Genomic DNA, 23,740 nt, shown 5'->3' on the forward strand with positions numbered 1-23,740 from the left:
GAATGAAAAGCGGAGCATAAATCTTGTCGTAGGTGGCGAGGCACTACTAAGAGCCATTTGCGGCCGTCATTTTGGTAGTTGCGGCGGTATAAAAGTCCGTCGCGGATTGTGAAATGCTTCGCCTGTCGGCGTAATGCACGAGGTGCCGAAGTTGCCGGAGGATTTGATAAAAAGTCGAATATCATGACGATCCATGGATCTTTTCGTTGCTCCGATGCCATGTCCAGGATGTCAAGTGGTGAGATGTCATGTCTATAAGTAGAAGTGCTGCTGTCTGAAGTAACTGGGGAGCGCGAGAGGGCATCGGCGTCAGAGTGTTTGCGTCCAGAACGATAGACGACACGGATATCGTATTCCTGGATTCGGAGGGCCCACCGAGCGAGGCGGCCCGACGGGTCTTTTAGGTTGGACAGCCAGCAAAGAGCGTGATGATCCGTCGCCACGTCAAAGCGTCGACCGTAGAGATACGGACGAAATTTTTGAAGAGCCCATACGATAGCTAGGCACTCTTTTTCTGTGACTGAGTAATTGGCCTCAGGTTTCGTGAGCGCACGACTGGCATAAGCGACGACGTATTCGGCATTAGTGTTCTTGCGTTGTGCGAGCACGGCACCAAGGCCGACACCACTGGCGTCAGTGTGAAGTTCTGTAGGTGCGCTTGGATCAAAATGGCGCAAGACTGGCGGAGACGTGAGGAGGTGACGAAGAGTCGTAAAGGCATCATCAGAGGCCTCCGACCAACCAGAAAGTTCATTGTCGCCTTGAAGAAGTTGGTTAAGTGGTGCGATCACTGTAGCGAAATTGCGAACGAAACGTCGAAAATAGGAGCATAGGCCAATGAAGCTGCGCAGTGCTTTCAAATTAGTGGGCTTCGGAAATTCGGATACGGCGCGAAGTTTATCAGGATCAGGAAGAATGCCTTCTTTGGAGACAACGTGGCCTAATATAGTCAGTTTTCGAGCTGCAAATCTGCACTTTCTTAAGTTAAGCTGGAGACCAGCATTCCGTAGACAGGTCAAAACTTGATGTAAACGCCGAAGATGGGTCGGAAAATCAGGGGAAAAGACGACAACGTCGTCGAGGTAGCAGAGGCAAGTATGCCACTTTAGGCCACGTAGGATGCCGTCCATCATGCGTTCGAAGGTGGCGGGTGCATTGCACAGACCGAACGGCATCACAGTGAATTCATACAAGCCATCTGGTGTTACAAATGCGGTTTTAGAACAGTCAGCGTCCGCCATGGGCACCTGCCAGTAGCCAGAGCGGAGATCTAAGGACGAAAAGAACTCCGCTCCTTGCAAACAGTCAAGTGCGTCGTCAATACGTGGCAACGGGTATACATCCTTTCGGGTAATCTTGTTAAGCCTTCGATAGTCCACGCAAAATCGTATGGTGCCGTCTTTCTTTTTAACTAGGACGACTGGTGACGCCCAAGGACTACTAGAAGGCTGGATGACACCGCGATTGAGCATATCGTTCACCTGGTCATTGATAACTTGTCTTTCAGTCGCCGATACTCGGTAGGGACGCTGTCGAATTGGTGCGTGGCTCCCAGTGTCGATAGTGTGCGAAACAGTCGTCGTGCGGCCGAGTGATGTTGCTTGGCAATCAAAGGAGGAAGAGAAGCCTTGGAGCAAGCGAAGAAGTTCGTCGCGCTGCGTCGTCGTAAGGTCACTGGCAATAGCTGGCGTAAAAGAACCCGGTAGGGACTGTGGACGCGATTCCTCGAGCGCAGCAATATAAGTGGAGTCGTCCATCCTGTCAAATATTGAAGATGAAGTCAGTGGCTCTGCTCTGCCAAGGCTTTCACGGCGGCGTAAAGTAATTGGTTCAGCCGATGGGTTGGAGACGCACATGAGAGAGGCGCCAGCTTTGAACTCGAGGACGGCGAACGGCAGAGGTAGTGAACGGCGGCGAACTAAGAGTTCAGATGGAGCGAAGAGTACTGTGCCGTCATCTACACAGTCACAAGAGATACTGACAAGGGTGGAAGACCAGGCAGGTATAATGGTGTCTTCTGAAACAGAGATTTTGCGGCAATGGTCCTTATGGTCAGTGATAATATCAGTCGAAAACTGAAACAGCTCGATTTCGGCGCGGGCGCAGTCAATGATCGCATGATGTGCGGAGAGAAAGTCCCAACCTAATATGACGTCGTGTGAACATGATGGCAACACGATGAATTCTATGATATAGAGGACCTCCTGAATTACGACACGAGCAGTGCAGGCGCCAGATGGCTCAACGTGCTGCGCGTTGGCAGTTCGAAGAGACAGTCCAGAAAGCGGCGTAGTCACTTTTCCGATCTTGCGGCAAATACGGGCATCTATCGCTGAAAGTGCAGCGCCGGTGTCGACAAGTGCTAGCGTCAATGTTCCTTCTATAGCGACTTCAATAACGTTCTTCGGGGAAGTGTGAGGCCTTATACATTTCGCTGGCACCGCAGTTCTCGCCTCCTGAACTGCGATATTTAGTTTTCCTGGCGCAAAGGGCTCCGACGCCGGTGCATGGGTGAAAGCGAGCGGCGGCGAGGAGAAGGTGAACGGCGAGCAGCGGAGAATGCGGTGACGACAACAGGAGGAGAGTCAAATGTGTCCGAATAGTTGCGGCGTTGGTGGAAACGTGGTGCATATGGACGCACATTGTTGGGGACGTTGGGGGTAAGGAGGCGACAGTGACGTGCTACGTGTCCAGCACGGCCACAATAAAAACAAATCGGCCGATTATCTTCCGTGCGCCAATGATCTTGAGGTCGTGCATACTGCACCAGTGGCCGGACCGGAGTGGATACGGGCGGGCGCAAAGGCGGGCGAAGGGAACCGTAGGTCTGTGGTGCAGGCCTCGAAGCGACTTCGGCGTACGTCAGGGGAGCGGCAACCGGAGCCTGCTGGAGAGAAGGTGGAATGTGGTCGGCTACCTGCTCCTTGATGACAGATTGGAGAGCGGGCGCCAACGGAGAATTCGACTGGCCGTGTGTGAGGGGAATCAGAGAAAGCTGACGAGCCACCTCTTCACGGACGAACTCCTTGATCTGTAGCAGTAGCGACGTATGATCCGGGGAAACAGCCAAGCTCGACATTGAAGTCGCCTGAGGAGGAGATTGGCGGGTGGCTAGGCGTTGTGTGCGGAGTTCGTCGAAGCTTTGGCAGAGACTGACGAGTTCAGAGACTGTCGCCGGATTTTTCGCCAACAGCATCTGGAAGGCGTCGTCTTCAATGCCTTTTAAGATATGGCGGATCTTCTCGGCATCAACCATTGTGACGTCAACGCGGTTGCAGAGGTCGACAACATCTTCTATATAACTTGTAAATGTCTCCCCGCACTGTTGCGCACGACTGCGCAAACGTTGCTCGGCGCGAAGCTTGCGAACGGCGGGGCGCCCGAATACCTCCGTCACGTTTGTTTTGAAGGCTGTCCACGTCGTGAGATCACGTTCATGGTTGCGGTGCCATACGCTGGCGACACCGCTCAAATAAAACGATACGTAATTCAGTTTTTTGGTGTCGTCCCAGTGGTTGTGGATGCTCACCCGGTCGTAGTCAGCGAGCCAGTCTTCTACGTCATGGTCTTCGGTACCGCTGAAGATGGGTGGGTCGCGTTGACGCAGCGGGCCGGGGCAGACCACGGTAGTCACCGGGGCAGCGGGTTGTGGTTGCGGTGGTCCTTCTTCCGGCATAATGAAGACAGGCTGCAGTGTCCGGTTGCGAAGTTCCAGAATTCCGGTTGTACCCAGCAGCTCCACCAATTGTAAAGGGGGTTTATTCGGCTCGTAGAGTAGCAGTGACCAACGCGGCAACAGCAGGTAGGGCGCAGCCAGCGAGCGAACTGGGTACGAGCCACGCGATGGCAATGAGGCTTTTCAGCCTGCCGATCTTCTTCGTCACAATATATATATATATATATATATATATATATATATATATATATATATATATATATATATAGTCATATAATGAGAAGCAAACAAATATCGAGAAGAAACAAACAAATATATAAACGAGAAGAAAGGGGGTTAACCGAGGGACCCGATATTTGTTTGCTTCTCATTATATGACTATATATATATATATATATATATATATATATATATATATATATATATATATATATATATATATATATATATATGTACTACCAATTATTATTACAATAGCTGCAAGAACCTGCACACTCGTCTGTAGCTTAATTTTATATGTAACTGACATAGACCTATTCATCAGTCATATATGTTGATCCACGTTGGCCGGAAAAAAAATGTTTGCTTTTGCACTTACTTTTTTAAACTATATAAAATCTCAATGTGATACAAGGACATAAGGCAATTAGTGCGTGAGAGAGGTCCCTGATCCCGCCTCACAGCAGCAGTACAGCGCACACACAAAATTCACATTTGCTGCAAACAATTGTAACAATAAAAAAAAGTTACTGCATGCTTAAGTGGAAGCTTTAGCTCGGGCCCAACTCCGGGGCTCCCTATTCAAATACATGAAAAACACAGAAACGCTTTTCTTAGATAATCGCTGGGCTGATTTTAATGAAATTTGTCGCATTTGCGACAGAAGGTAAATTCTAGTGAATGTTGGAAGCATAATCTTTATTTAGTGCCTGACTTGTTCTAAAGATATTTCAAAATTTTTGGCAAGCTTGAAAAAATAAAAACACAAAGTTTGAAAATTTGTAGCTCTGCACCTAGGGAAGATATCGTAGTTCTGCGAGATATCTAGATATCGTAGGTCACCCAACTCACATCAATAATTCACACTTTCGCTAAGGTCCTTGCCGATACCGGTCAAGTGGATGGCATTTTTCTGGTTTTTCAGAAAGCTTTTGATTTAGTCCCGCACAGTAAACGTCTCCCACAACTTGAAACTATTGGTCTTCCTTCTTTCATTGTTAACCTGGTTTCTTCTTATTTAACCGATTTCAGTATGTCGATATCGATGGTCACTGTTCTAGAAAACTTCCAGTCACTTCTGGTGTCCCGCAAGGCAGTTTCCTTGGACCACTACTGTTTCTTATCTACATTAATGATATTACACACGTCATCACTCATCCTGTTCAAATTAGGTTGTTCGCCAACGATTGTGTTTGTTTCGTGAAATTAATGCTCCAGGTGACCAGATTTTACTTAATTCTAACCTACCTAATATTAGTGAATGGTGTACTAAATGGGGGATGAAACTAAATGCTGACAAGACAGTACTTAAGCGGATCACTAACAAAAGAAACGGCCATTCCTTATCATATAATCTTCCCACTTGTCATCTTTCAGAGCTCAAAGAATATAAATACATTGGAATAACTCTAACGAATAACCTTAGCTGGAATAAACATATTAAAACCGTATGCTCTTCTTTTCTTATTCTCTGTTTTCTTCGACATAAGTAAAAACAAGCTCCTTCTAACGTTAAACAGTTGGCATATAACACTACGATTAGACGAAAACTTGAGTATGCGTGCACTGTATGGGATCCTCACACAAAAATTAATATTCATGTGCTTGAAAGAGTTCAGCGCAAAGCTGTTCAGTTTATATTTTCCAAATATCGTTCCACTGACTCCCCATCTACTCTAATGCCTCAACATAACATAAAGTCCTTAGAAGCTCGGCGCAGAATACAAAGGTTAAAATTCCTTTTTCTAATAAAAAATAAGAAATTGTCAATGGCTCTTGATTTGTATCTTACACAGATAACGTCCAGGTCAACACGAAACAGGCACCCTCAAACGCTAACACCAGAGTGGAATCAACTGCCATTAGCTTCGCTCGTTGGCCTTGATGCCTTAGAACAGGCCGTTCTATGAATTGATGTTTTTGTGATATCTTGCCTTGTACTTTTTGATCTTGTGCTTATGGTGCCCCTCCTGACAGGGTCCTTCACTGGGCTTGCAGTATGTTCTAAATTAATAAATAAATAAATAAATAACCAAGGATAAAACTGTCACGATTATAATAATAATAATATTTGGGGTTTTACGTGCCAAAACCACTTTCTGATTATGAGGCACGCCGTAGTGGAGGACTCCGGAAATTTTGACCACCTGGGGTTCTTTAACGTGCACCTAAATCTAAGCACACGGGTGTTTTCGCATTTCGCCCCCATCGAAATGCGGCCGCCGTGGCCGGGATTCGATCCCGCGACCTCGTGCTCAGCAGCCCACTGTCACGATTATGAGAATTCAGCTGTGAGTTTGAATCCCTACCGATTCACAGTGATATACATTAAGAAAAAGATCAAGCCTACGCTTATATTTAATATAAGCTGAAACAAATATAGCGGAACCACCGTATCGATCCGAAATACGATGGCAGTATTCTGCTTGGTACAGAAAAAACCCGTAAAAATTACTTCTGCCTTATCATGCCATGTTTCTGAATCACAAATAAAAGAAAACGAGTGACTAAGTAAGTCAGTGAATGTTGTAATGGTATCACGGTTCTTGCGCAAACCTCGCTCATCGATATGAAGAATAGAGATATTAGAAGATGTAAGCAAAGTTTGACTTCGACTGATAGCAAGGACATGATGAATAGCATTCGGGGACGAGTGTGCGATCAGTCCACAGGACTGGAAATGTAGCAGTAAGCTACGCCTACGCGAAGATGTGAAAATCAGCCTCCGAGTTTATTCGGAAGACTTTGCTATCGGTTCATTTACGAACTTTAATCTGGCAGTTTTCAGTCCTTAAAAACTGCCAGTTGTGCTCTTTCTTTAGTGCAAGAGCCTTGCTGAATAAGTATTTGTTATCGACTGCGGGGTGTTTGTTAATGTAAATGGGACTATCTGTACAACCAGAAAAGCCAATCTGGGAGCATCGCAGACGAGCTTTACGATCCTTGCGACAAAATTCATTCTTCTTATCACGTGAACAAAAACGAACAATGACGTTCTTGTCGGACATCTTGCTGGCCACACGATAAACTATGTCAATGTCACCAGAAGAAATTGGGCACTGATTTGCATCGGCAACCTTCTTCAAAATCGCACAGCAATCCTCTCCCTGTGATGATGGAATGCCTTCAATTTCGATGTTATTCATCCTGCTGTACTGTTTCGTGTCAGCGATTCTCTTTGTTAACGCTCTATTCTGAGAAGTCAACGCTTTGTTAGTAGATACCAGTTCATTAAACGTCACTTTGAAGGTGTTATACTATTCGCTCGTGAAACGCACTCTTTCAACTAGACAAGCAATGTTGCCAAATCTCTGATCAGCAAACTTGTTCCCCCTCTTGGCAGCCAGACGGTCGACAAGTGAATCAAGTTAAGCCGTGATTCGAGATGCTCATTTTTTTAGCGAGTTCAGTGTTGGTGGGCATCGCAGAAGACCGACCAACAACGAGAGAGACACATGTGAGCAGCAGCCGCCACAATACCATACGACGTGGTGAAAAGTATAAAAACTAACCTGCAGTACAAATAGCGGATGATCCGAATGCGTCCTGTTAAGTTGCAGCTGCCGCTCAGAAATGAAGCCGCTGCCGGGATGGTCCTCTATATATGCCTTTCCAGCCCCAACAAGCGCAGGCGCCGTAGGTCTCCGGGAAAGCCGCAGTGTAAGCGTGCAGGATGATCGCAGCACTCTGCTAGGCAGCACGCAGGATGAAGCCGTATGCAGGCATGAGAGCGGAGGCACACAGATATGGTCTGACCCGTAGATAACAGCAGGGATCGCGAGGATCACGAGCTGCAGTAGAAATAGCAGGTGGTTAGAATGCGTCCTCTTTAGTTGCAGCTGCCACTCAGAAATGGGAAGCTCTTGTTGGGAATTTTTTAAAACGTCACTGCTTCACCAACACACGGCTTACTTCGCCGGAAAATTTTATGATGTACTCGCTCCCTCTCCTCCGCCCTCCCCCACCCAATTTACGCTTGATTTCGAACTCAACCGATTTAGGTATCGGTTGAGTTTGTAGTTCCCTCAAGGCTGCGGGATAAGTTCTGCCTTGTTCGTAAAACACACTCACAAAGCTCGGAATTGCTTGCATGGGCAACTTACTGCAAATGCCATAATTAATGCACTAACTTTAAAGCTTGCCTACATATTGCCCAGAAGGCACCGTTTCTTTTCGCCCAACCTAAACAAACTGCGGCGTTTAGTTTACCGAGGAAATCGCTGAAACCAACTAGGAACGTCTTGTGGCGAACGAAAATGGGGGGCGAAACAAGGAACGCAAAAATTTTGTCGCACATATCACTTGTCATGACGTCCCTCCTGTTTCAACGAAATATAAACCTGTTGTAACCTACCTACAGCTATGTCGAGACCCTGGGAAGCATAGGTGATAGCGGCCATATCGCACGCTCCACACTTGAGTAAGAATTTTTTTAGAAAATCTGTGTTTGATCAAACTGTATTTAACTTCGCACTGAGAGTTTCCATAGCGTACCGCCAATGTTCACTTAATTTGGTATTGGTGGCATTTATAGTTCTACCACGGCAGCAGGCTCTATTCTGCCCCACGTGTACGCTACATACGTAATTTATTGCGAAAGCCTTAATTACCCATTTATTTTGAGCTTTACCTATACAACATCCACTGACTAGTCTGTACGGCTACAGAACATAAAGAAGCCGCCTCCATTAGTTCAATGAGGAGAGCCGACCAACTTCATATATCACGCCTGAAAAAGAAAGAAAGAAAAGAAAACGAGAGCTGAATAATTATTCGTAACGCATCTAAATAAGCCAAAAACGTTAAAACTTCACGACACATTGCACCTAAAATGCTGCCTATACCATCGAAGTATAAAATTTCTGAAACGTGGAGTTCTCTTGTGACATCGGAAAACCTAGATAATACTAGCCGCATATGATCCTTTCGAATATCTCCTTAAGATTCTTTTAAAGCTGTATTTGATCAACACGTATTTACCATCGCACAAGAACTTGGGGTATTTTCCCCCCTATGTTCACAAAATTTTACCTCCATTGTAGTTGTCATTTTGCCAGCGCAGACGTCTAAGTTTTACACCACTTGTAAACCAGAATAATAACACTAACATAAAGCTAACATAAAAGGCGCATTAAAGAACCACTCATGTGAAACATTGCCTACATGTTGCCCATACCATGCCCCTAATTTTCCCCAGAGGTAAACAAGATGACTTGTTTGGCTCACCCAGGTCACCAGAGAAACAAACTACGAATCTCGTACGCACGAAAACGCATCGAAAAGTTAGGTTTTAATAAGCATCTGCCACACGCGCATCTAAAGCAGGGAAATAAATGTTTTGCAGTGCATTGCGCTTAAAATTTTCCCTGTTTTTCATTAAATTTCAGCTCCGTATGTCGTGCTGTTTGAAGAGTCGGGGAAATATTTCGATTAGCGGCAGTATGACACCCTGGAACGCTAGAATGAATATGTCTCTACAAACGCTGTAAGTCCTACACAAAATAAACATTTATCGCTCAACCCTCGAAATATTGCTTCGTACTTTGAAGAAATATAAACGCCGTGCACCCTATAGTTTACCACGGATATCGAGAAAAAATAATTTAATGCCGTGTATAACAAAAAAAAATGAAATAAAGCGAGTATTAAGTAACTGTATTCAGAGCACATGAGTAGCCCACACAGCTCAAATTTTAGATACACGCCAGCAAAAAGTGGCCGCCATTTCTCTAAACTATTAAATATGTACTGTTTCTGCTCCTGCTAGGAAATGAATGTTAATGCTAGGCTCTTCTTTAGAAACAACCTGAAAATGAAATCGTCCAAGTCAGAAGTGACATCCCTGATGTTGAAATGGCTCTTCCCGTTCGACCAAGGAAATTTTGCCGAACATATCTACCATAAAGCCGCGATTACGCAATTAAATTCGACAGTCAGACCTGTAAGGAGTTTGATTAGATTTTTGGCGGTGATCAAAGGCCGAGACTGCAACGTAGACTAGCTCTGGCCAGATATTCAATAGTACCAGCATTTCACTTACAACGATTTCATGCAGCACACCACTTGTTGGGCGCGGCCGATTGTAATACTTTATCTGGACTCCTCCCCTCGCCCGCAGGGAAAATATAGCCAGCTGATTGTGTTTTAAAACACGGTTATGTGGTCCTAAAACACTGGGTATCATGCAAGTATCGCAAGCGGGAATTTGTTAGGGCGAGAACTGCCTATCACCAGGCCTTCTCCGCATGGCGACCGTGTATGGCGAATCCTGCCCGTCGTCCGCTACAGCGCGTCCTGAGGAGGCGCAAAAGACAATCCTCTCTGGGCTAGCGTGGAATACGTAGTAAAGAAAAGAATTACTTACGTGTCCATTCCATTAACCCTTGGTTTTCGAGTGCTGCCTACGGGCAAGATACCAAGAAATAATTTTTTTCTTGTGGAGTTTCAGCATTAAGTACGAAGTTACTAGCTAAATGTCTTCGCGAAACACTGAATGATAGGCTGCAGGCGTCAATTGTTGGTTTAGAGCAGGAACACTGAACGAAGAAGAAGTTTGGCACGCGACTCTCTGTCTTCTGAAAGCCAGGTGAGAGGGGACAGGCCGATTCAATATATCCAGCTGCAGCGATCCTACACATGTGATGTAAAGCAAATGAAGTGTACAGTGCTCAGCATTTGAAACGCGATACTCAGAGAGCATGGCGGCCGGCAGCTTCCTGCGCCACCGTTGGATGCTGGGGAGATTGAGCTGATGCACATTTTTCTTGTCACATGAAAGCGAGAGTCATTTTGACGCACCATGGCACAATTGAGCCCCCTCAGCTATCATCCAGCGCTCACTGGTGGCGCAAGAATCACGGGCCAACATACGGTCCGAGTATCACGCTTCACTCGCTGAGCACTGTACACCTATGGTTCACGTAGGGTGAGAGCTGTCCATACGAGCCTTAGGTAGCTTGGAGCGAAGCCCACTTCCACTTTCCTGCAACCCCATATTGCTGAATATCTCCCGCCAAGTATATTTTTGGTTTTTGTTGATTATGCTTATTCTTGATGTGTTTTGCACATTTAGATAGAAAATAAACATTTCTTTCTTGGCGTTTATATGTCTCGTCCATACAGGTTTAAGACGTCTAAGCAGTGCGGCAATCACGAGCACTGAGACGGACGCGAGAGGATGAAAGACCGTGATCGCGGCGCTGGAACGTGGTAGAAAATGGCATAGTTTCGTTCTCTGTGCGCTCGACTGCACGACGTGGGAACAAGCAGGCGAAACGAAAGTACATTTCTATAGCTACGTTACGAAGTAAAGCAAAAAACACCCAGACATTCGGTTTGTATGTTTTATTGTTTCTCTAAACTTTAGTTCTTCTACTGAAGCAACCGCTTAACAAATAACTAATGTTGCCTTGAATAATTCTCTAAGTCACGTGTCACTGTGAGTGACGTCACAGCACCACCATGAACGTAGATGCACTTGTGCAATCGACGTTAACTCTCCGGCTGGGAGCGCAGCGGCCGCGAGGAGAAGGACAAACGGCTTTCATTTGAAATTTAAATGGACAATAAAGCGAAACAACAAATTACTTTAGACTAATAAAGCATTGTTTGAGAACACTGCAGGCAGTAAATTTCAAAGTAATAGTTTGATTATTAGGTGAGAAAATGGAGGTCGGCGTATCAGTATTTGAATTTCGCGCTGAAACCCCGACGCCAGTACGTAAGTGTCACGTCAGGGACTCCAAAGTATTTTTTCACATTTGGTCCACCTTGACACAGTAAAGGTTTCCTAAACTTGCAACGTTTAATATTTGGTTCCTTTAGAACCCGATGTAGTCAATCTGTACCCCTATATATGTAAGTAGGCCCTAGAAGAATCCATCAAAATCCATGACGTCACAGCGACCAGGTGCGGGAACTTCAAGGAGGCCTCGCCACCGGTCTTTCGTTCTTGTGCTTTCTCTGGCTTACCAAGCGTCTTATCGTAGTAAGAGTGGTGCTTTTGGTGGTATAGAGAGGTAATTTACTGATGCAGAAGAAACCATTTTTCTCTTTAGTGTCTCTTAAGCTCTTTCCGCGGCGCGTAGAGATATAACACTCAGCAAACAGGATCGTTAGCGCTCATTGCATGCGCTGCGCTTGTCAGCTCAATATAGTCATACCTGGTGAGAGCCCCTTTAATTTACAGTTATACTTGAGCCAAAATTAGTCATAATTAGTTTGCTTAGGTTACCGGGCTATAATAACTACTTTTTTATATGGAAGGCGATACAGGCGTTGATACACTACAGAACCGATTGTGATGTACTCTTAACAATTATCTGTCTACAGTAAAATATCATGAGCCATTCCACTCTGTGAAGGTGGATGACCTCGAAGCTGTGTAGCACAAGACGAAAAGGTGACACAGAATTGTGAACAATGGTGCGAACACATTTATTGTTTTGATCAATGATCATTGTAGCGAAAGGTACGCACACACATTTATTTTTACACATCCGCGTTCAGTCGTGTTGTACATTCGTCAGGTACATGCGTGTTTTCATTTCGCGATATATTCACGCAAAGAATTTCAGGCCGAAATCACAGCACCGATTGGCAGTGGGCCAGTGCCGCCAGCTCCTTCGCAGAAGGAGGGGCAGTGGATATGGAAGCGTTCGCCTGATGAGCGGCAACGGAGCCAGCTGTGGATGAAGACGACGACGACGAACGCGCGAGCAGTGGCAACCAGCCACTGCTGATGACAGTTTTTGCTCACACAGATCCGTTGACTGACGCCAGAAATGCGCGGAACCCTAGCCATAAACAACTTCGCTGTAATAAAATAGCACGAATAGTGGTGAACTTCTATTTATCTCGGCTTTGGCCCCAGCTACGTCCGCGAAAGACGGGTCGGAAAGTCATGCTACCTAGTATTCCTTCATGAGACCATTATATGTTTCCCACCGTGTATTGAACCTAAGATATATGTTTTTTATGCGTTGCATGTTGCAATCACTCAGTTCAGCCCTTGGGCGCGGCCGGGCAGCCACCATTGAGGGTACGAGCCATTGTTCATTGCTGCGCGTCTCATATGTGGGTCTATTCTCTTTTAAGTTTGCTATGTTTGTTATTAAGTTGCTTCTATTTTTATGCGTTGCATATTGCAATCACTCAGTTCAGCCCTTGGGCGCGGCCGGGCAGCCACCATTGACCTTTAGCGCAACCACGTGACGTGACGTCACGACAACCGGAGGAAAAGCTGGGCCCCAACTCGCGCAATATGCAACGCATTCTTGGCTTAACCAAGCTAAGCCTGGCCATTTTTTTTCTCTTCTTCAGTAATAATGACCTAACATTCACCTTCATTTATTGCAAGAATTCGGTGTGGCATTAACATATGTTTTTTAGACATTTATTATTTTTAATTTCTAATTGACGCAGGAGCAAGAGCAAACTGATAGGAGCAACAAAGCTGTTGCAATTATCTTAGATTGCAGTCCGAAAGGCTGTTTTTCGCCAGATCTTGTCGATGCGCGCCAGAGATCTGCTTGCTAGAAAATCCATTAAGCACGATACGGTGATTCATTCCGGATTTTGAAAGCACTTCAAGCGAATACTAGGCGAACTATGTGTGTCCTTTTCTCCGTGGCGTTTCTCACAGCTGTACTCATTTGGTCGGAACATATCGGTATGGCGTACTCAGTCAAACTTTCATTTTATGTGTTTGTTACTATGTTATGCTTATTGCTCTCGGTCGATGTGCACCGAAGCACGTGATCTCGGCTATAATGCATACGTATAACCGCCTGTGTGCTACAATATAGTTGCCTATTTAGGCAAGCGAGATACGCCACTGTGACTTTGACAACAAAATATCATGTTGATCTTCTGAGCTCCCTGCATATCGCTTTCCATAGATAAGTGCCTCAGACTGTCCAAAAGGAGCCTAGACTTGCATCAGGCAAGGCGGTCGCCCTCTAGCGCTGAACGTTACATTCCACTGCAATGCGACTGCTGGACAAGCAGTCCAACAAACAACTAACGATCTTAGGGACAGAAGGAAATCATTTCCCCACGCACAAAGGAGGAGCCAAGCTTACTCTCACAGCTTGAAATCAGGCTCTGTGACGCCGGTTCTGCGCGCTAACAGGCGGCTATTGTTTTCCGCCCCATCTTGTTCCACACAGTTGCAAACAAAACACGAAACTTTGAGAGCCGGTCGCCTTCTCGCACTGCCGGCTGCTGCAGCCTCACTTGCTATAGAAGCCCAACAACGAGAAATCAGCTTGCTTTAGTCTGCGTAAGCATCAAAGTTTCGCGAAAGTATGGCACTGTAGCCAGCTCTCTAATCAGTGAAAAAAGAAAGAGCGAGTAGTAGAATAAATGTTAGACGGGATGGGAAAGGGATTCAGCTCTAGCATTGGTATCGTCTTCTTTTGCTGTTGTTGCCGGCATTTTCTTCTTCTTTAATACAGACGCACGAGTAAGTTACGCGGGTGGCAATTTTCGCATTGTGCATCGACGGCACTACGTTTGCTCAATTCCTCTGTCCTCTCGGCAGCTGCGGGCGGCGGGGGGTACGGTCCACGGCCATGGAAATTAATGAACTCCCAGTCGACAGTGCTTTAGGTCAACAAGCCGCCGTCTGTACTATAAACAGGATGCTTCTCTTTTGTTATTTTTGCCGCTGCGACAGTGGAATTGAAGTTGTTTCTAGCTGCTATATTCAGCTCCAGATTCACTGTACCTCAGTATAGCCTTTTACGTATCTATTTGCGTCATGTAGTCACATCTACTCCGACATGGTCGACATGTTTCTTGTCGTATAGAACGAAATAAGCAAAAGTAAAATCAAAACAACTAAGGGCTCGAAACAAGGTTAACTAGCTACGTATTGCCATCGTCTGTCTATTCCCATGGCCAGTGTAATTAAGTATAAGTAACAGGGAATACCAAAGAAGTATCTTTGCGAGCATTTATCTAATAGAGCGATTGCCTAATGGACTCACGTATTTGGACGTAGTAGGAAATTTTGCCAATGGTTCTGTTGTCCGCTGATTCGTAGCTCAATATACAGGCTGTGCAAGTGTCAGATTTTAGAAACCCAATCTTATTGGAGGCTGCTGCTGCCACAGTAGGTGCATCACGTGCCTGCGGGCGCTTTTCTTCCAGGGCACCAGATGCGGCATTATTTTTATTCAGTAAGAATTCCAAACGCCGCCAATTTTAGTTATTTAAATTGTCGTAATTCGCACACTTTTTGTGACGGCAACATGCGTCACCACAGTTATGACCATAAAGTCAAGAGACATATATTTTAGGACTTTTTTAGAATCCAATTACATACAAAAGTTATTGCACTAGCAATTCGTTATCATGACCATGGCGTTCCCTGGCCAAATAAGGCCCTACCGGAACTAGAATCCAATAATCATGAACACAGAAACATTGTCAGCACTATTTATCGCAACTCGAACGATGGCCTAATCTACTGATGCATGTTAGGTAAATTAAGTTTATTGGCGCAAAAGCGACTTGGGCTTTGCTGAGCCAGACACAGGGCGTTAGCAAGTCAATTGTAGAAACAGTAAAACTGGCATTATTTAGTGTCTCTTCAGAAAGCCTAATTCGTCTAAAACATTCACTACATTACAGAGGGAATAGGCAGAGTTTTCCCTTCCCTCGTGGAAAGCTCAACAGATAGCAAGCTAGCACGTTACGCATGCTCCAGACCTACCCCTCTAGGGGCTTTCTGAAGATGCTCCACCCCGACATTGATCCACTCTGCCCAAATTGTGGCTGCTGCTTGTAAATATTGTTGCGGGAAGAAAGCAGGCCCACGAGTGTAAAATAACTTATATTTACAAATGATGGATATGGCGTTCAGGCAACCGCCAGACTTCGTCTTTCTCTAGTCCAATTCAACGTCTTCCTTCACTTCACCGTAACATCACCCTCCCGGTGGGGGAGCTCCGTCCCGGTGCAAGTTAAACAGCCTCACTTATTGGGGGGACATAGGGCTTGAGCCTGGTGACGTGAACAACATCACTGGTTAAGTTGGGAGGCACGGAAGGCTGACCGAGTGGGGCGATCTCGTAGGTCACGTCGGACAGTTGGCGTAAGATCTGGTACGGACCAGAAAAACGGGACAGTAATTTTTCCGACAAGCCGACACGACGTGAAGGCGTCCAGAGAAGGACAAGGGAACCAGGTGAAAAATGGTGGTCTCGGTGCCGAAGGTCGTAGCGTCGCTTTTGAGAAGCTTGCGATACTGTGAGGCGATGACGGGCGACATCTCGGGCCTGGGCGGCTAAGTCAATAGCATCGCGAGCGTAAGCAGTGCTGGGTGACTGTACTGCGGAAGGTAGCAACGTGTCAAAAGGCAAGGTGGGGTCGCGGCCGTACAAAAGGAAAAATGGTGAAAATCCGGCAGTGTCGTGACGGGACGAGTTGTATGCGAAAGTGACGTATGGTAAAGCGACGTCCCAGTCGCGGTGATCGTTGGAAACGTACATGGCGAGCATTTCAGTGAGTGTGCGGTTGAGTCGCTCGGTGAGGCCGTTCGTTTGAGGGTGGTACGCGGTAGCAATCCGATGTTCTGTAGAACAGGAGCGGAGCAGATCATCAACGACCTTCGATAGAAAGTAGCGGCCGCGATCCGTCAGCAACTGGCGAGGGGCGCCGTGGTGCAGGATGACGTCTTTTAGTGAGAAGTCGGCGACATCTGTAGCGCAGCTGCTTGGCAGGGCTCGTGCGATGGCATATCTAGTGGCATAATCGGTTGCTACAGCAATCCATTTGTTTCCTTTGATGGAAATTGGAAACGGACCAAGGAGGTCGAGGCCCACACGGAAGAAGGGCTCTGTAGGTATATCAATGGGTTGAAGCAAACCAGCGGGAGGCATAGCAGGCGTCTTCCGGCGCTGACACAGGTCGCAAGAAGCGACATAACGGCGCACAGAGCGATAAATGCCAGGCCAGAAGAAGCGGCGCCGCAGGTGGTCGTAAGTACGAGTGACGCCCAGATGTCCAGCAGTAGGAGCGTCATGAAGTTGCTGGAGCACGGTGAGTCGAAGGTGCTTGGGGACGACTAGGAGGAGCTCCGGGCCGTCAGGACGAACGCTACGACGGTATAAAGTTCCATCGCGCAAGGTGAACATCCGAAGGGACGGGTCAGTGGGCGAGGAGCTTAGGCGTTCCATAAGTGTTCGAAGAACAGGATCCTTGCGCTGCTCGTCGCCAATGTGGAGGAAGCCGGAGAGGGACAGAATACTGATGTCCGAGTCTGCATCGGTATCGTCCGGTTGATCCACGGGATTGCGGGACAGGCAGTCAGCGTCTTTATGCAGGCGTCCTGACTTATATATAATAGAAAATGTATATTCTTGTAGGCGCAATGCCCAACGTGCAAGTCGTCCAGTTGGGTCCTTCAAAGAGGAGAGCCAGCAGAGGGCGTGATGGTCGGTGACAACGCAGAAGCTCCGACCGAAAAGGTACGGTCGAAATTTCGCGACCGCCCATACGAGCGCGAGACATTCTCTCTCAGTAATGGAGTAATTTCGCTCGGGCGTGGAAAGGCGGCGGCTAGCGTAAGCGATGACACGGTCTTGGCCCTGTTGACGCTGAGCGAGGACAGCGCCGATGCCATGACCACTCGCGTCAGTTCGTACTTCAGTGGGCGCAGAAGGGTCAAAGTGGGAGAGAATGGGGGAAGTGGTAAGCCGCTCAATCAGGGTAGAGAAGGCTTTCTCCTGTAGCGGTCCCCAAGAGAAAGAGGCGTCTTTCTTAAGAAGGTCAGTGAGAGGGTGAGCGATGTCCGCAAAATTTTTCACAAATCGCCGGAAATAAGAGCATAAGCCCAGAAAACTACGGACATCGTTCGTTGAACAAGGTACAGGAAAATTTCGCACGGCGTGAACTTTCTGTGGATCAGGTTGGATTCCGGCGGCGTTGACGAGATGACCAAGCATGTTAATTTCACGGCGACCGAAATGACACTTGGAGGAGTTTAGCTGAAGGCCAGCCCTGCGAAACACGGAGAGTATGGTTGTGAGGCGCCGCAGGTGGCTCTCAAAGTTCGGCGAAAACACAATCACATCGTCGAGGTAACACAGGCATGTAGACCACTTCAAGCCGCGCAAGAGAGAGTCCATCATGCGCTCGAATGTAGCTGGCGCATTGCATAATCCAAAGGGCATGACTTTAAATTGGTACAGACCGTCCGGTGTGACAAAGGCGGTTTTCTCGCGGTCCATCTCATCGACGCTAATCTGCCAATAGCCGGAGCGGAGGTCAATTGATGAAAAGTATTGGGATCCGTGAAGGCAGTCAAGAGCGTCATCAATGCGAGGCAAGGGATAAACATCCTTCTTTGTAATCCGGTTGAGGTGACGGTAGTGAACGCAGAAGCGCCACGAGTTGTCTTTTTTCTTTACTAAGACAACCGGTGATGCCCACGGGCTACTGGAGGGTTCAATGATGTCCTTGTCCATCATCCTGTCTACTTCTTTCTGTATGATGGCCCTTTCTGTTGCCGAGACACGATATGGCCGCCTATGAATGGGGCTGGCGTCACCGGTGTTGATGCGATGCGTGACAACAGATGTCTGGCCAAGTGGACGGTCGTCCAAATCAATGATGTCCCGATAAGATGACAGGAGATGACGAAGAGCTGTTGTTTGCTCGGAAGGAAGGTCGGGGGCGATCATCTTAGAAACATCGTCCGCAGGCGTCGAGTACGAAGGAGTGGATGACAAAGGTCCGTTCGTACTTAGGAAGGATTCAGAGGTCAAAAAAGAAATCTGAAATTCTTCCAAAGGAGTGATATGCGCTATGGCGATACCGTGTGGCAAAACATGTGACGAGAACCCAAAATTGAGGATGGGCACGCGAGCGCAGTTTTCGCGGATCCGAATTAAGGTGCTCGGTAGGGCAATATTACGCGACAAAACCACGTCAGTAAGCGGCGACAGGACGTACTCGCCATCAGGTACGGGAGGACAGGGCGTCAGCAGGACATTTGTAGCAGCCTGTGGAGACAGCCTTGCAAATTCAGCAGCACATAAGCGGTGTGGAGCACAAGTGGTTGCGTCGGCAGGAAGCGGCAGGTCCAACTGTACAACACCTGCGGAGCAGTCAATTTGGGCAGAGTGCTTCGAAAGGAAGTCGAGGCCGAGAATTAGGTCGTGTGGGCAGTGTTCAAGGACGATAAATAGAACAACGGTATAATGGCCCCCAATGGTCACACGTGCTGTGCACATTCCAAGGACAGGTGACGTACTCCCATCGGCGACTCGCACGGTGCACGGTACGGCGGGGGTCAGAACCTTTTTGAGCCTGCTGCGGAGAGCAGCGCTCATAACTGAAAGCTGCGCTCCTGTATCAACGAGAGATCTAACAGGAACGCCATCGACTTCAATGTCCAGCAGGTTTCCACATGTAGGCAGGGTCAATAGAGGATTTGTGGACCGGGTCGGAGTTGCAGCTTCACCTCCGGGAGCTGCACCGCCTAGTTTCCCGAAGCGAAGCGACCGGTTGCAGAAGGGGACGAAGAGCGGTGAACGAGAGGCGAACGGGACCTACGACCTTGCGGAGACGGGGAGCGGCTGGATCTTGGTGGAGCACTGTCGGCGTTGATGTTCCTAGTCGGCGTATAGGACGAGAAAGTGCGATTGTTGGGTACTTGGCTGTAGTGACTCGGAGACGACCACCGAGGAGGCGACGACCAGTGGTTGCGGCAATGACGGGCGATGTGTCCAATACCGGAACAATTAAAACAGATGGGTTTATCATCCGCTGTGCGCCATTCAGCTGGGTTGCGACGGAGTGGTGGAAAGCTTTGCGTCCGGGAGCGAGCGGTCGGAGAAATTTGGTAGGTGTTGGTATGGCGGACTGAGCAGAGAGATGGAATGCCCAAACTTGCTATTTCCTCCCGAACGACCGCTTGTATAAGGGAGATAGCGGGTACGCTTTCCCGACAGTCTGAACGAACGGGAGCCGGGGCCATGGCCTCAAGCTCACGGCGAACGATGCGCGTTATTTCTTCCGGTCCTGCGGGCTGAACGAACCGCGGCGGGTCTTCGCAAGAAGATGTCGCGGCGGTATTGGGCAACCGGTCGAAAGTTTGAGTGACGCGGCGGCCCTTCGCTTGTTCGAAGCGCCGGCACTCCTTAATAATTGCATCCACAGTGGCACAATCCTTACACATCAAGAGATTGAAGGCATCGTCTGCAATACCTTTCAATATATGGCCAATCTTGTCTGCCTCGGTCATGTTGTCATCAGCCTTGCGACAGAGGGCCAGCACATCCTGTATGTACACGACATAGGATTCTGTGGACGTCTGAGCGCGGCACGCAAGTTCTTTTTTAGCTGCCAGCTGACGACCGACAGGTCTGCCAAACAGGTCTCGCATTTTTTCTTTGCAAACATCCCAGCTCGTTAGGTCAGCTTCATGTGTGTCATACCATTGCTTCGCAGTTCCCTTCAGATAAAATATTACGTTTGCAAGCATCATTGTAGGATCCCACCTGTTGTTGTCGCACACTCGCTCGTACATCGTAAGCCAGTCCTCGACGTCGACGTTGTCCGTGCCACAAAATGTTCCCGGGTCCCGTGGGTGAGTGAGGATGACCGTGGGCACGGGCTGCCGAGGCGTTGTCGCTTGTGTCGGTTGATTTGCCATTGTGGCAGCAGGTAGATGACGTCCGCTGCGAAGTTCCGTGGTTGTACCCCGCACCTTCCACCAAAATGTTGCGGGAAGAAAGCAGGCCCACGAGTGTAAAATAACTTATATTTACAAATGATGGATATGGCGTTCAGGCAACCGCCAGACTTCGTCTTTCTCTAGTCCAATTCAACGTCTTCCTTCACTTCACCGTAACATCATTATCAAGCAGCTGTATATACACAGCTGCTTGTATATATTTCTCTCTGTGTATAATTTTTAGTAGATAACCACATTTTCTCAGCGCTCCTGGACAAGTGGCAACTGTTGCTGCTTGGGACGCCCAGTTAGAGAGTCCCTGTGGGCGCCAGTTTGTCAGCTGTTTGCCCAGATAGGCAAGTGCTGAGGGAGCCCATTCCTCAAGTTCTTTTCAGCAGCGTACAATGAACGCTGACTTTGCTAGTGTGTGACGTGACACTGCTGGAGATGTTTTGTCTCACTACGAAGTTGCTCAATTCTTTTGCAAAGGTTACGGTTGTATCATAATTGAAGCATTATAATTGGTCAGAAATATAATTTCATAATTCGGCAGGACAGCAAAAGGCAGTGTTCGTGCGGCCTCGCTCGCCAACTAGTGTGCGAAAAACTGAAGTCCGTGCTTTAGTCAATATAGTCAATCAGTAGAAGTGGATAAACGTCGACAAATGTATTTTCGGGGCTGAAGCACAGAGTCAATATCAGTGGGGTCGTCATAGGACCAGACTCTAGTGTGTTCCATCCCCACTACAGTGGATCAAAGTATAGCGAAAAATTACGCTTTCTACACTTGTGTTTCGTCCTCTCTGAAGAGGAGGAGGAAAAACTTTATTTGCTCTAATTCTTTAGAAATTAGTGGTGGCAGATGTGGTCGGCCGTCTTCCCGGTCTTCTTCCCTATCTGCGCAGGGTCGACGCCCCTATTCCAGGGCACCACTGAGGGTGGCTACTCGGTGAGCGTGCCTTACTAGTCCACGCTGGAATTTCAAGTCGCTGCTGGAGAGCACCCTCTCCCACTGCTCCGCACTCGGGTCTTTTATTTGAAGAAATTTTTGATTATGAAGGCTTCCCCATGAAATGAGATGTAAGGTGGGCTTGGCGCCGCACCAGGGGCAAATGTCTCTATACTGGGTGGGAAACATCTTGCTCAGTGTGTTTAAATTTGGGTACATTCCTGTTTGGAGCCTCCTCCAACAGGTTGCTTCTTGCTGATTTAGGCTTTTGTGGGGTGAAGGGTATTTGATTCGGACCCCCTTATATTAATTCAGAATGTCAGAGTAGCTTAGGTCGACTGGTATGGGTTCCTCAGGGTCGGTCCTTGTGGTCTCTCGGCTTCTTGTGGCCGCTCGGTTTCTATGCTCTCGAGCTGGCTTGTCCGCCCTTAGGTTCCCTTCTATTCCAGCGTGTCCCGGTACCCAGAAAATTGTATGCCTGACTTTGTTGTTAGCCCTGCAGGAGCGGAGGATGTGAAGCGCTCTGCGTCCTATTTTGCCGTTCATCTAATTCCGACACGTAGCTTGCGAGTCGCTGATTATTGTTAAGGACCTTTCGGATCGGTAGCCCTCCACTGCCGCTAGAGCTACGGCTATTTCCTCAGCTTCCGTTACTGAGCAGTCCTTCATTGAAGCGCTGCTAATCTCTTTGTAGTCCGGGCTTATTACTACCGCAGCTGTCTTTACTATGTTTGTTCCTCTTTGCTTGGCGTATACTGCAGCATCTGTGTATACTGTTGTGTTTTTTGTGGCCAGGTACTTTTCGACGTATTTCGCCCTTGCGTCCCTTCGCGCCATGTGGAGGTTTGGACCCATGTTTTTGGGTAGGGGGCTAACAGTGTATGTTTTCGGATATTCATCAGGAATCCCCTCCGTTTTTTGGTTTTCTTTGGTTGATTCCGCGAAGCCTAGCCCTATTAGCAGTTCCCTTCCCGTTTTGGTCTGCTGGAGTCTCATGAGCTGTGCGATACTTTGGGCTTTTTTTAGTTCTTCGACGGTGTTGCTTAAACCAAGTTCCATTAGTTTCTCTGTCGATGTGTTGTTCGGCAGGTGAAGTGCTGTTTTGTAGGCTTTGCGTAAAATGGTGTCTGCTTCTTGTTTTTCCTGTTTGGTGCAGTTGAAGTACGGGAGTAATTATGCGACCCTGCTGACCACCAGGTTCCCAACCAGCTTAAGTGTGTCTCCTTCTTTCATCCCATATCTCTTTTGTGACACCGACGTGATCATGCGCGCTATTTGGGTTGTTGACTGCTTGAGTGTTTTCAGCGTGTGGGTGCAGCGCTGGTTGGATTGCACCCACATTCCAAGGATCCTGATTTGTTTGCTTTCCGGTATCGGCTGCCCCTTTAGCCGCATGGTAAGACTTTCTTTGCTTTTCTTGCCCCGTGTAATTCTCAAAAGCTCGGATTTCTCCATTGAGCACTCAAGGCCTCTTTCCCCGACATATTCTTCGACGCAAGTGGCTGCTTCTTGCAGATAGCTTTCTTTTTTGGCACAGCGAGCCTATGTGGCCCAGATGGTGATGTCATCTGCATACATGGCATGTTGTATGCCTTCGATTTTGCTTAGTTTATACCCTAGGCCAATCATTGCGATATTAAAGAGTATCGGGGAAATTACTGAACCTTGGGGTGTCCCCTTGTTTTGTATGCGGAATTTTTGCGATCGGATCTCTCCCAAACCTATTGTTGCTGTTCTATTGGAGAGGAAGGCTTTGACGTATCCGTGAACTTTCTTCCCGTAGTCTACGCTGTTAAGGCCTTCCAGGATTGCCGCGTGGCTGACATTGTCAAAAGCTCCTTTTATGTCTAGTGCCATTAAAACGTGTTCTCGTTGTATGGTATGTTGCTGAGAGCCTCATGTTGAATTTGGAGAAGTACATCCTGTGTCGAAAGCTTGGACCTAAAACTGAACATATTATGGGGGCATAAGCACGTTTTCCTCCATATGATGCTGTAGTCTTTTTGTTACTCTCCTCTCATATAGTTTGCCTAAGCACGATGTGAGGGGGGTTGGTCTTAAGTTTGTTACGTGTAGCTTTTTGCCTGGTTTGGGGATCATTACAATCTCGGCGTGTTTCCATTCCTCTGGTACCGTTTCTGCAGCCCAGTGTTGGTTGAGGAAGATGGTGAGTTGTTCCACCAGTTCGTCCCCTAGGTTTCAAATAAGT

At 47.5% G+C, this 23,740-nt stretch overlaps 1 protein-coding gene across 1 annotated transcript in view; it reads right to left on the reverse strand.

Annotated features, from left to right (window-relative positions):
- Positions 1-23,740, reverse strand: part of LOC139059661 (alpha-tocopherol transfer protein-like) — an 88,399-nt gene that overhangs the window by 55,587 nt on the left and 9,072 nt on the right. Inside the window, exon 2 of the mRNA XM_070538085.1 lies at positions 7,408-7,686. The gene's annotated coding sequence lies outside the window, so the exon portion shown is untranslated. The remainder of the gene's footprint in view (positions 1-7,407; positions 7,687-23,740) is intronic.

This window comes from Dermacentor albipictus, chromosome 1, assembly GCF_038994185.2.
Source record: "Dermacentor albipictus isolate Rhodes 1998 colony chromosome 1, USDA_Dalb.pri_finalv2, whole genome shotgun sequence".
Lineage (NCBI taxonomy): Eukaryota > Metazoa > Arthropoda > Arachnida > Ixodida > Ixodidae > Dermacentor > Dermacentor albipictus.